The 12,805-nt window shown below is 37.9% G+C and overlaps 1 pseudogene; it reads right to left on the bottom strand.

The window, feature by feature from the left end:
- Window positions 1–9,671: 9,671 nt before the first annotated feature.
- On the bottom strand, window positions 9,672–11,711 carry LOC100338009 (eukaryotic translation initiation factor 3 subunit H-like; annotated as a pseudogene).
- Window positions 11,712–12,805: the final 1,094 nt, after the last annotated feature.

The following is a 12,805-nucleotide window of genomic DNA, read 5'->3' as shown; positions in this document are numbered from 1 at the left end:
CATGGTTTCTGCACCCTTGGCTTCAACTACATGTCAAGAATATTGAAAAAAAAATTAGTAAACTTGTATAGTCTCTGTTTCTTTTTCTTGTCATTCCCTATGCAGTACATCAAAAAACTGTTTAGGATAAGTACATACGTAATCTAGGAATGATTTAAAGTACAGAGGAGGATATGAGAAGGTTATATGCAAATTTATACCATTTAATCTAAGGAATTTGGACTTACAGTATTTTGGCATTCATAAGGGGGTCTAGCAACCAGTCCAAGAATATTGAGAGATGACCATACTTACAGATTTGTGAGTGCTTATGTCCTCTTGTAAGTCATGTAAAATTTCATGTAAATATTGGAAACAGTTTCTTAGTCTATAATAATCTAATTACATATGTACATATATGTATGTAGATATATACACATAGATATTAGAATAAAAGGAAGACAAAGGACAGACTATTTCTCATTTCAAACAAATCACTAAATATTGGACGCTCATTTCCTTTTTCTCATGTCTCAGTGGGAGAATTATGCCAGAGGATGAAGTTTTGTAAAACATACATTCTTTAATGTCTCAAACTTGGAGATTCTGGTTTAGCAGATTTGGGCTTTTGTACATGGTCTCTGTAGCTCAGATTGAGAAATAGTGTGTTGGAAATTAGTTGCTGTTTATATTTTACAGCACACTAGATGACTACCTTTATATAAAAGTGGTGAGGATGAGCAAAGGTCAAACACTTTGGTAGTTCTTTTATATAAAAATAAGTTGTTAAAATCCACTTTCTAAGTGTCATTGTTTTCAGAAACAATCTCCACTCTGTTCTTACTTGGCTGAATCAGTTTTGTTTTTTTTTTTTTTTTTTTTTTTTTTTTAAGATTTATTTATTTAATTGAAGGGCAGAGTTATAGAGAGGCAGAGAGAGGGAGGGAGAGGTCTTCCATTCGCTGGTTCACTCTCCAGATGGCTGCAAGGGCCGGAGCTGTGCCGATCTGAAGCCAGGAGCTAGGAGCTTCTTCTGGGTGTCCCATGTGGGTGAGTGACAGCAGAGAGCTGGATCAGAAGTGGAGCAGCGGGAATTAAACCAGTGCCCATATGGGTAGCCAGCACTGCAGGCGGCGGCTTTACCCCACTACACAACAGTGCCAGCCCTGGCTGATTCACTTTTTAAAAAATATTTTGTTTCCAGCACCATTTTAAGTTAAATGAAATCTGCATTGTATGGCATCTTATGTTTCTCAAAGATAAATTCTTTTAACATTTAACTGAATATTAGAAAAAGAAAAAGTTACATTCCCGTATTTTATATCCATCATACTCTGCTTATTTGTTGTTAGAAATATAAATAAATTAAATATTTACTTCTATCCTCTTTATAACACCTTTACATTATTCAAGGAATGATGCAATTTATCTACTAAATATTACTAAATAAACCATGCAGAAATCACACTGCATTTACCTTACTTCTTCACATCACAAAAGTAAATTTCTCAAGAGCATAAAAGGAAGAAATTTTATGTTTTATGTTTGAGTTTAATTTATTAGTCATATTGAGGATGATATGGTCAATAGGACACTTTCCTAAAAGCCAGTGTCCCACTGGGACACTCCACCTCTTCTCCTCTCGGACCAGACACTTTTTACGTCCCTTGCCAATCAAATAGAAGTTTATTTTCTGTATAATTAAAGTTTTGGCCTCTTTTTGCTAATTTTTTCCCAGCTTTTTATTTCTATACTAAGATAAAGAAAAGAACCACGAGACTTGCTCCTGCAACCTCTCTTCTCTTCCACAACCGGTAACAAAAGGCAAAAGAAGGAAGGTAGTTGTGTCTTGAGAAAATAGAGGATAGGATTGAACTGATGCTCAAGCACTCTCTATTCACAGAAACCTTGGCATTGAGAGACCTAAATGTGGAACCACATGAGGTCCAGCTAATTCCACATTGGAATAGGCCTACGATAATATTTGTAAGGATTTGTGCACAAACATGAAGAAGAATAAATATGAGGAGACATGTTTGATACATATATTAGAGAATATGAAGCTTATTTTTTTAGAGTATTTCAGAAACTGCTGGGCTCATGGTTTTCTACTGTCAGATCTAGGTCAATTATAAATCTATGCCAGTTATCAGTCAATTATAAATTTCATATCAGCTGTTAGTCATGTCGCTCTATATGCAAATGGTCTTCAAGGCATCCTACTGTTTTATTTACTCTTCTTCATTCCCTTTTGTTGAAGAAACAAGAAGAGAACAACCATAGAACTAGTAAAAGGACCAATAGGGGTTCAGAAATCAGAAAATTTGAGATTATTATAACAATGCAGTGCAAATTCTGTAGTATGTAATAACCTTGGCAGGGTCTTGGGAAACATTCTATAATAAAGTCCACTGAAAGTTTTCATTAAAATAGATTAACATGCACACTAAGTAAGATAAATAATATCTGTGAATAACTTCATACTTTTTCAAGTCAAGCTTTGTCTCCAGCATGTACTACAGATACCAGAGGTAATCCTAACAGGTTGTTTTCATTTTGGTTATATTCAGATACTAGGCTTAAATATGAGAATGTGGAATTTAGAGGGGATTGCCTGGCATGTGAAAGTGGAGTTATAAAACAAGATAGATCTGTAGCAGAGCCTGACTTAATTGGAAGTCATTTTCAGTGAATCGTCCGTAAATTATGGGAGGTTGAAACTACATAGTAAAGACAAAAGAAGGTAAAAAAAAAAAAAATCAGGTTTCCTGAACTGTTATCAGGCTTAACCTTAGAAAGAAAAATGGGACAGATCATCTGTTTAACCAGGACATAACTTTAATAAATGCTGAATACTAATTGTAAGAAGGAATGGGGCCTGGTCTATGTTTTGATATGTGGTACCTTACTCTTCAAGGTTGTGCATATTTCTGGGGAGTATAGATTGTTAAATAGGTGATAAGTATTCTATACAATATTCTAGGTAGAGTTTTATGGTTACAAGCATATACAAGAAGCTCATCAATGTCCTCCATTCAAGGATCATGAGAAACACATATAAAAATGACTATAGTTGAGGTTATTGACTCATTACAATGAGGGAGATGGTACATCATAGGATACTCAGGGATTTATTTTTAAGAGGAAATAAAGAATTTAGACTGTTAAGGGACTTTGGTCAGGGGTCACAGAAGCAACCCTTTGATTTGAACTGTGGGCTGTTAGGGTATGTGGATAATTTCAACATTAGTTGTTAAATCAATCTTGTCTAAACAGTTGGTGGAATGAGACTAGGCCAAAGTTACAATAAATGAGCCACAATCACTCATATTACCATGGGGGGATTTTGTGTGTGTGTGTGTGTGTATTTCTGGTTTGAACATTGCTTTGTTTTTCTAATTTCAGACATGATTACAGAGCGCTATTGTTTTGTTCTTGATCTATCATAGTCACAGAGTGGCCTTTTCTGACTTAGTGTCCTGCAAAAATATTTATGCCCAATAAAACACCAAGGTCTATCTATAAGGCCTCCTATCAAGAAGATCCAGATTTTAGTACAAAGACAGTTATCATGATTTGATTTTCTGTCTCTCAAACTAAAGGATGATAGATGGTATTTACAAGGACAGATGATATTTTAGGGAAATGACTGAATCCCACCAACAGCAAAGGTGTTGGAATGAGTGTCTCTCCTTGGTGTTATTGAGAATCAAAAAGGGCTGCTTCATTGGAAAAGTAATATATTTTTCTGGTTTTGAAGTCAGGAAATAATATAAGTTGCCAAAGTGCTGGGATACTAGTTTTTGGATTAAGAAACATGAGAAAAGCATGACTTTATTAATATAAGCTTATTTTGTGAAATTTATCCATCAAAGATAGCATTTAGATAGCAATTAGTTGATTTTCTGTTTATTTCTGCTATGTATCTCCATATGGTATAGAATAAGCAGTGCATGCTAATGGCAAAGAAATGAGTTTTAACATCATGTTCCCTGGGTTCAGATTAAGACTTCCCAATATACCACTTATGCAGTCTGTGACAAGTTTAATTTTGTGTCTATATGATATTATCTATAATATAGTAGTATTAATATTTGCAGTTTCATAGGGTTGATATCTGGAATAATTGCTTTAAAGCCATGCAGAATTGATTATCAGCTTATATAGCTATTCCTATGATTATGTTCATATTTAGCAATAAGGAGCACAACTCTAATAGCAGTACCTCTTTTAAAATTTTTCATAATTTATTTATTTTTGAAAGGCAGGGATACAGACAGAGAGGTACACAGACATAGATCTCCTATTTACTTGTTCACTGTTGAAATCTCTTTAACAGCTGTGGCTGGTCAAAACCAATGCCCAGGCAGGGAACTCAATATAGCTCTCCCACATGGGTGGCAGGGATCCAACTACATGAGCTATCACCTGTTGCCTCCCAGGGTTTGCAATAGCAGGACACTGTAATTGAAAGAGGAACTACAACAAACTCCCGGCACTCTTACATGGCATACAGGTTTCCCAGATGACATCTTAACTTCTGCATCAAATGCTTTTGATTTATGCTCTGGGACAAAAAAAAAATCATGTAAAGAAATATAACCTTTGAATAAAATAGCAAGAATGAAGAGCAACATGAAAAATCTAACATAGGTGTTCAGGGACATCCAATTATCCAGATGCTTACACATCTCTTTGATATGGAAAATGACAACTTGGGCAACAGCCTCTCAGATAGACACCATGTTAAAATTTTAGGTCTTGGGAGCAGAGCTGTGGGGTAGTGGGTAAAGCTGCTGCCTGCAGTGCTGGCATCTCACATGGACACCTGTTCGAGACCTGGCTGCTCCTCTTCCAGTGCAGCTCTCTGTTATGGCCTGGGAAGGCATTAGAAGATGGCCCAAGTCCTTGGGCCACTGCACCCATGTGGGAGACCTGGAAAAAGCTCCTGGCTTCTAACTTTGGAAAGACGCATCTCCAGCCATTGAGGCTAAGTGGGGAGTGAACCATCGGATGGAAGACCTCTCGCTCGCTCTCTGCCTCTCCTCCTCTCTCTGTGTAATTCTGACTTTCAAAAAAATAAATAAATCTTTAAAAAAATTTTAGGTCTATGTCTACTCAGAGAGAGGCTGTGCTACATGCAAGAGAGGGATTTGGTTTTCAGCCTTTACCTCAAAAAGAACTGTAACTCCGGTTTTTGAAAACCGAAGCCATGAAAGTTGGGGTGTGAAAGTGAGGGCCAGATATCAGATTGCTTTGCCACACAATATCTTGAAATTCAAATCATCATTCAAAACTGTATCTAATTAAAGAAAGCACCTATTGATAATTATCTTGGAACTGATAGTCCTATCCAAATACTACAAATGAAAGCAAACTCTGAGACTAATCCAGGAGCAGCTGGGCAAAGAGCAGACAATTTATGACAATCAAGTAAGTCTCTTAATTAGCACAGATCAAAAACTGTTTAATGATCTGATTGAAGGAAAAAGCACTAATTTTTGTTTTGGCATGAGTAAGAGCTAGACAATATTAATATAATGAATTGATAAAATGGCCCCTCGCCAAAGTTTGGTGAGTTCATAAATAAAATTCAGATAAATTGGAGAAATACATGATGAAACATAGAAGAAAGTATATTTTTAAAATGGAAGGAAAGGAGAAGTAGGAGGAAATGCATACTGAATAGAGCCAAAACTGTACTTCAGGTCCCAGTGCATTCTTTAACAGGGTGAATCATTCTGTGCCCTTATTCAGGGACATGCCCAAAGCACTCTGTTTTCCTGATTGAACGGCCTCAGAGCCACTGGGTTTCTATGCCTATTGGTTTCAATATCCTTCCTTTTCTGTGAAAGTCATTGTAGGAAATTGTCTTAAATATACTGCATATGAATTTTACCCCTGTACAGATTTGTAATATCTTTTTAGTTTGTCTTCTCATCACAACATGTTCTTCAAAACAAAGTAGGCCAATAATATAAATAATATAACAGCCGGCGCCGCGGCTCACTAGGCTAATCCTCCGCCTTGCGGTGCCGGCACACGGGGTTCTAGTCCCGGTTGGGGCGCCGGATTCTGTCCCAGTTGCCCCTCTTCCAGGCCAGCTCTCTGCTGTGGCCCGGGAGTGCAGTGGAGGATGGCCCAAGGGCTTGGGTCCTGCACCCCATGGGAGACCAGGATAAGTACCTGGCTCCTGCCATCGGATCAGCATGGTGTGCCGGCCGCAGCATGCCGGCAAAGGAAGACCTTTTTCTCTGTCTCTCTCTCTCACTGTCCACTCTGCCTGTCAAAAAAATATATATATGTATATATATTATATATAAACTTACACTGTTTCATATTTTTATTCCATAATCAGATCCTAGACACAGAGGTACCGAAAACCGAGCTTGTGAAATCCCTGCATTTCTTCTCTGGCAACCCTGCTCTTCCTTCAGAGTTTTTGGTCAGAAAATTATACTTGTCTTCATCTCATTCCTAATTCAGAAATGTCTTTAAAAAGACAGTTATGAGTGACTGTCAAAATTTTAAATCATGTAATGTCACTCCCCTTCTCAACACTGTCAAATCGATTTTCATCCCACTTAAAGTCCAAGTTTCCTTCCTTCGATTGCTGGGCCCGGCATGACCTGTAACTTGGCTGTCTCTTGGGCTTCAAGTGTAACCACTCTTGAAATCTATTTCTCCACTCCAACCGCACTGGTCTCCTGTTGCTTCTGAAATGGGCTTCACAGCCTTTTCATTTGCCGTTTCTCTTGTAGTCACATGGCCAGCTTCCTCTCTTAAATATATTTCTTTCAGAGAAGAATTTCTTATTCACCTTATCTGAAATAGTACTTCCATAATGCTCTATCTACTTGCTTTGCATTACTTAAATTCCAATTAAAAGGATTTAAAAGCAGATGTATAAATCTTCATCTTCTTACGTTGCAAAGAAGCTCATAAGAGGGTTTATTAATTAAATGTGCTTGTAAATATTGAACAACTGGAACAGAAACAAAGAAAAAAGAGACTCAATAGTATTTGCCCTTTTCCTAATTTCAATATACTAACATTATATCATTGAACATGATATTTTTAAGAGCTACACACAACTTTCTGCAATTTAGTAATGGTTAGCTCTAGTGGTGAAGGGACCATAGCATCAAATCTGCTTGAAATGTTGAGATAGTTCACAGCTTATGGCTTCTAGAGAGAGTTCCCAATATTCTTTTTAGGACCAAGAAACAGACTGCTGTCTTGTTAATCCACTGAAGTGTTGATGCTGTGACTACTGTAAAAATAACCCAGGCTGTCTTGACATACAGTATGTTTGAGGGCTGGAGACATTAAAGTAATATTGCCTGTAGTCAGGCAAATAGCACTATTGCAAAATTCACAGGATTTGTGCTAAAAAGACACAGATTGGCTAGAAGAATTTATATAGATGGTAATTAAACCATCTATGTTTTGGAAAGTGTTTTAAGCGTCTTATTTTGGGCTTCATCTTATCATCCAAGAAACCCAAGGAATATATTATTATTATCTCCAATTACTGTTATTTAAAGTGAGGTTCAGGGTCATTAAGGATGTTACCCGTGATCCAGCAGTCAGTAGAAGCTGTGATGCCTTTGTTATTGTCCATTTGTTTTCTTTCTTACATATTATTCCCTTTACTTTGGAAAATGGAAGACAAAACATTTACAACTTCTCTCTTTTATCAAGGAAAACATAAAAATTAGAATGATATATCTCCCCCAAAGCAAGAATTCAGCATTAAAGTAAAACAGAAAATAAGTCACTTAGTATAAAATATGATAGTACTTCAAAAAGTTCATGAAATTGAATTGAAAGACATTTACTGAGGATCAAAAATTTTTGAAAACCATATGTAGTTTTCTCATAGTATGCATTTTCTGTTAGCTTTGTTTTTAGAGATTTCTTTCTTTGTTCATTTGAAAGGCAGAGTGATAGAGACAGCTGAGTCAGATCTTCCATTTGCTGTTTCACTTCCCAAAAACCCGCAACACCTGGTGCTGAGCCAGGACAAAACTGGGAGCCAGGAGCTCCATATAGGTCTCTCACACGGGTGGCAGGGAACCAGTACTTAGGCTATCATCCACTGCCTCCCAGGCACGTTAAAGGGAGCAGAATGAGCAGTAGAGGCAGGACTCGATCCCGGACACTCTGATATGGAATGTGCATGTTCTGAGCAGCGGCTTACCATGGCACCTGCACCTTCCATGAAGTTTTTGAAGCTTCTTTGTGCATTGTTATTTGGTTTCTATCCTATAAATAATTTCTTTCTCCTGATAAAAGAAGCTAGTAATACCAAATATTTATGACTTAGTGGCTAAAACAATGAACTAATCTAACTGGAACTAATTTACAAAAAAAGATAAAATTTTATTATCATAAATGTAGTAAATTGTTGTTAATTACCACAATAATTTTTCCCAAATATTCCCTTCCTAAACATCAAGAAAAACAGGAAGAAAAAAGAAGCATTAGGGTTTTTTTTTTTAAATGTCTGCTCTGATTTATTATCTACTCATGCAAAAATTAAGTGGTTTATTTTACTTAAAGGAAATATATGGAAGTGCATTTGGCATTTTAAATATATGTATTACAAAGCTTAAAAAGTAACCCTAAATACAAGGAATTTAAAAAATAATGCCTGATGAAGAGCATAGGGTTTTAATCACCAACAAATACTTTAATTTTTTTTTCTAAATATTACCCAGGAGGTAGCTTAAGCAAATGTAAAAATTAGTGAAACATTAATTTATACATTGTTTTCCCTAAACTTCCAGCTATTGCTCTGGGCCCAAGACTAATGATGTGTTCTAAAATGATTTCACATTCTCTGAACCCTCTTGTAACTGAAAGCAAAGTGTTCAAGGTTGTGGATTTCAATGTCTACTTATAAAGCAAATTCACTACCAATATAAGTCTTTAGGGGATTCCTTGGGTTCATTAATAATAAACTAATATCCACCTGCCTTTCAGCCTACCTGACACTTCCATACTTAGTGTTCACTGTTGTTCATATGTGTGCACAAATTGTCACGTATCAATAAAATTAGAATAAACTATAAGACAAGATCATATTTTAAAGCCAGTAAGGAAATCATATGTAATTTTCAGGATGTTGAAAAGAGCTCTCTCAATCTTAGCATTTCTTGCTATAAATGTTATTGTTCAAAGCAGAATTGATTCCAGGATATGGAAAGAAGGACCAAAGTCAACTAATACTTTCATGTTAGGACGTTAAATCCAACATCAGCAGAAAAAGTCCAGAAATCCAACATCAGCAGAAAAAGTCCAGTTATTCCAATTCCAAATTAATTATTTGAGAGTAAATACTTTTGAATTATATGTAGGAAGTGTTTTTTACCTATGAATTAATGGTTTAACTTCTGTTCTGTAGTTATTCAGCTACAAACAATAACCCTGTGAAAATTAGCCCTAATTATAATTTCATTCAATGAAGAATTCAAGAAAAACAAAGCACAATGTTACTTCTCTTCTCTGGCTGTGTGTGTATGTGTGTGTGTGTGATTAAGATTTTGTTTTATTTTTGGTTAGAAAGACATTACCACCAAAGACAGAAATAGCATTAAATAAATTATCTTTGCTTTTCAAAATGCAAATGTACTTTTAATAGTTGCCAAAGGGTCCATGTTAACTCATTTTCTGTAAATTTCCTTTAATTAGTTGTATTCTTGAAGAGTCTGGGCCATGAAGAGTTTGCTTAAGTCCTGGGCAGTGAACTCCTTGATGTTCTGGCAGTAAATGTTAATCTGGCCTGCAGAGAGCAGCAAGTCCATACTGGCAGGTGGCTGGGGTGATTCGAAGAGCTTGAAAAGATCCTCCTAGGAGAGCAGGTTTTCTGTGAGACTCAGGAACTGTGTATTCCCCTGTTGGAGATGCTGCCAATACTGTTATTTCTGTGGCTGCTTTTTTTTTTTTTTTTTTTTTTTTTTTTTTTTTGACAGGCAGAGTGGACAGTGAGACAGTGAGAGAGAGAGACAGAGAGAAAGGTCTTCCTTTTGCTGTTGGTTCACCCTCCAATGGCCGCTGTGACCAGCGCACTGTGGCCAGCGCATCGTGCTGATCCGAAGCCAGGAGCCAGGTGTTTCTCCTGGTCTCCCATGTGGGTGCAGGGCCCAAGCACTTGGGCCATCCTCCTCTGCACTCCCGGGCCATAGCAGAGAGCTGGACTGGAAGAGGGGCAACCGGGACAGAATCCGACTGGGACTAGAACCCGGTGTGCCGGCGCCGCTAGGCGGAGGATTAGCCTAGTGAATCTGTGACTGCTTCTTACTTGTGCTCCTCAAACATGTGTTGTATTTAGCTAAATCTTGGCTCATTTATTCTGTTCTGTCAGTAGCTATAGATTCCTCCCCAAGTCATTGTTGCTGGCAAGACTGAGCAGTCCATGTTTGTCTGCTACAGCTTACTTCTTTTCAAGCTTCCGCATAAGACATTGATCAGATGTGAATTAAAAAAAAAAAAAAGATTTATTTTTTTTGAAAGGCGCAGTTATAGAGAGATCGAGAGAGACAGAGAGAGAGAGAGCTACCTGCTGAATCACTTCCCAAATGGCCACAACAACCAGGGTTGGGCAAGGCTGAAGCCAGGAGCCAGGAGCTTCTTCTGCTTTTCCCACATGGGTGCAGAGGACCAAGCACCTGGGCCATCTTATTCTGCTTTCCCAGACCATTAGCAGGGGACTGGATCAGAAATGGAGCATCCGGGACTCAAATCAGTACCCATTTGGGATGCCGGCCCTGCAGGTAGTGGCTCAACCAGCTATGCCACAAGGATGACCCCCAGCTGTTAATTCTTTAATTATAATTGTCATTTCTTTGAACACATTCTCAAAAATGATATTTTCCTTTTTCAGTGCTTCTGGGGGAAAACTTAGTCAGTTATTGGGCCTATAGCAAAAGAGATCCTTGGGTAGTTTTTATGGTATTGTAAAGAAAACAACAAAGTCTTCGATATTACACTGGTAACTGAACTGGGAATACAGAGTGCCTGGGTGATGGATGAGGCATGATATGATCAATGTTTACTTTTTGAAGGCTTTGTATCATTTTCTTTTTTTCTTTCTTTTTTTTTTTTTTTTTTTTACAAGCAGAGTGGACAGTGAGAGAGAGAGCCAGAGAAAAAGGTCTTCCTTTTGTCTTCCTTTTGCTGTTGGTTCACCCTCCAATGGCTGCCACAGCCGGTGCACTGCGGCCAGCGCACCGCGCAGATACGACTGCAGGAGCCAGGTGCTTCTCCTGGTCTCCCATGGGGTGCAGGGCCCAAGCACTTGAGCCATCTTCCACTGCACTCTCAGGCCACAGCAGAGAGCTGGCCTGGAAGAGGGGCAACCGGGACAGAATCCGGCACCCCGACTGGGACTAGAACCCGGTGTGCAGGCGCCGGTAGGCGGAGGATTAGCCTATTGAGCTGTGGCGCCGGCCGGGCTTTGCATCATTTTCATCTGATACTGGACATCATCAAATTCAGCATCATTCTCCATATGTTGGGGGAAAGGAAAGCAATTAGTGGTTTCAAGCTGATCTTCTGCAACTAAGTGCAAAAGCTTTCCTTGACCAACATCAGTTCTTTGACCTTCTTTTTGATAAAGTTTATTTTTATACTGCCATGCCATCTCTCTGTGCTTGCTTTACCTTCAAATCTCCAGAATGACCTTTGTATTTGTCCTTCCCTACACACCAGTATAGGAGTTGGACCATGTGGCAGCAGAGTTGGTGCCACCTTTGCAGGGAGGCATCTTTCCAAGCAGAGAGAAAGAAAAGGGACTGTTTGCTTTGACAGAAATATTATTTTGCAATCCAGAAATGCAGAGAACAGGAGTTTAAGACAAAAAAAGAGTCAGATTCTGTTTTAGTAGTTTAGGCGACACAGGTAGGAAATGCAAATAGCTGAAAAAATTCAACATTAACGTTGTATGTCAAAAGTAAATGCACAATTTAAGCATTCTCCAACTTGAGCCTGAAATAGCTTTCTAGCCAAAGTGGTAAAATTGTGTAGCAGAAAGTACAATCCTCATTAGTTTATCTAATACTTAAAGAATGCAACAAATTGTCTTGCTGTCTTTTACATCAGCATCATTGGTATGGTTCTACAATGTTTACTCCTCAATGAGGTTTCATTCTTTGGTACCCCGTAATATATTGGCACCTTACCTTGAGCTTAGTACATGGAGATAGCAGTAGAATGATCACTCTGGCCATCTTTCCTAATATCTGTTTCAGAGATGAGGTAGGTCAGCTATAGTAATATATAAACCTGTTTTGTTAAAATTAAAACAAACCAAAGGGTTTGGAAACTGTTCCTTCTGCTCTCACATTGAAGACATCAATAGTAATCTTAACTGGTGAAAATTAATATTTGGAGCAATGCTGCCTGTCAAGTTAGGTAGGTGATGACCTTACTCTTGTTAAGGGAAGTTTAGAAGGTCACCATGGCTTTGGCTGGGGCATTTTGATATTAAATGGTAGAAGCAGGTATCAGATTCAGTGAACTTTACATTCTGAATAATTTTCTTGAAAGACTGCATTCACAGATCTTGTTTCCTCAAGTGGGAGACTAGCTCTTTTATCTGCATAGAACAGGAGTCAAAAGGCAGCTGTTGTCAGAGCAAGAAGGACATTAAGCAAAAGGTACTTCTGAGACAGAGGATGAACCTGTCATATGACTATATTTAGAGGATATATACATATATATTAAATACCTCCAGCTCTAAGAAGAGTAAAGCTTTCTTATAATACAGGAAATGATCTGCTAACTATTAGCAGATACCCGATTTTTGCTGTCTGATGAGGCT

The sequence above is a fragment of the Oryctolagus cuniculus genome, chromosome 15 (assembly GCF_964237555.1).
Source record: "Oryctolagus cuniculus chromosome 15, mOryCun1.1, whole genome shotgun sequence".
Lineage (NCBI taxonomy): Eukaryota > Metazoa > Chordata > Mammalia > Lagomorpha > Leporidae > Oryctolagus > Oryctolagus cuniculus.
The sequence above is the reverse complement of the archived record's forward strand: the minus strand, read 5'-3'. Positions and strand labels throughout refer to the sequence as shown.